Source organism: Aplysia californica, unplaced genomic scaffold (assembly GCF_000002075.1).
Source record: "Aplysia californica isolate F4 #8 unplaced genomic scaffold, AplCal3.0 scaffold00289, whole genome shotgun sequence".
In the NCBI taxonomy this organism is placed as follows: domain Eukaryota; kingdom Metazoa; phylum Mollusca; class Gastropoda; order Aplysiida; family Aplysiidae; genus Aplysia; species Aplysia californica.
In genome coordinates this window covers 904,462-906,004 of record NW_004797559.1, presented here as the reverse complement: position 1 = coordinate 906,004, position 1,543 = coordinate 904,462, and positions in this window count along the sequence as shown.

Below are 1,543 nucleotides of genomic sequence, written 5' to 3'. Positions count from 1 at the left end.
TGTGTGTGTGTGTGTGTGTGTGTGTGTGTGTGTGTGTGTGTGTGTGTGACCTGTGCCAACATTGAGTGGACGACAAGACTCAGTAACACCGAGTGCTCGCTCCTTGACGGAAGTGAGGTCACTGGCGGTTAATGGAGGTCACAAGAGGGCAGGCACACTAACAGGCACACTGGTAGACACGCTGGCTGGACGGAAGGGACTAGGACAATGAACAAAGGGGAAGCCAGGCCAGGTGACTGTTGCTATGACGTCATAATTGATTCAAACTCCAGTGGCGCCCCCTAGCGTTGTATGTCAATACTACGCGACCCCAGAGCAAAAAGATTGTATCTGGGAATGTTTCGTGTTTGCACTTAATTCTTCTTTTATCTTTTTCCTTTTTAGATATAGGTGATTAAGTCCTCAACGACAAAGTATTGATCGTATAGGAAGCGGGGTTCCGATCCTGCTTGTCAGGGTGAACCCTGGCAGAGAGGGATACAACAGCCCAGCAGAAAGAACGATGAGATACTCGATGCAATCACCCTACCCTCTCGAGAATCGAGCTCGGGTCGTCTACATGTGACAGCGAAGCAGCGAACCATTTAACACCACAAATGCTAGTTACTTGGTCGGGGATTTTTTCCTCGTTTCAGCGGATGTAACTAAGGGTCTGACTGATACAAAATCCAAACTGTATTCTAAACCCAAATAGAGTGGGCGGTTGGTGGGTGTTTCGGAATGGTATGTCCTTCTTTCCTATCAAAATAGGTCGTCCTTATCTCTCCTTCTTCTTTTCTCTCCTTCTTCTTTTCTTTGTACATTTCACTCTTTAGTGACACCTATAATCTTCGTCACTTTTACTATAACAATAAGTTACAATAAAAAAACATTTTTGTAGTGCTAATTTCCGTTCAACAGCAAGCTCTACACGCTTTAAAACAAAGAAAGAAATTAGAAAGCACAGGTGTTAACGTCATTTTAACATCAAGGATAGCAAATTTTCTGACCAACTGAACCCAGAACGTTTAATTGAAACATTCCTCATCGACAAATATCACAACAAATACAGGGGGGCCCCTCAAGGATGTGTTTTGGCGCCATTTCTGTTTACACTGTACACGAACGATTGACAAATTATCAACAATGACATCAAGTTGATGACATTTGTGGATGATTCAGCCATAATTACGCTCATTCAGGATCAAGGATAACCGTTACAATACTGCTTGTTGGAATTTTATATAAAATATTTCAGAATGGTGTAAAATTCATAACCTACTATTAAATGTGAAAAAAACTCAAAGAACTAGTAGATGACTTTAGACTTAGAAAAAAGAAATTGCATCTACAGCCACTCCAAATTAAAAAGGAAAACATAGAGCAAGTGCCAGACTATAAGTAGCTTAACACTATAACAGTTAACAATTATTGTACATATATATTATGTATATGACTGTGAGCCTGTTTGTGAGTGCAAGCATACAATTATAGTATGATCATGTTCATGTCCAAAGATGTGTGTCAGTGGAGGAGAGGATGGGTGAGAGAGAGAGAGAGAGAG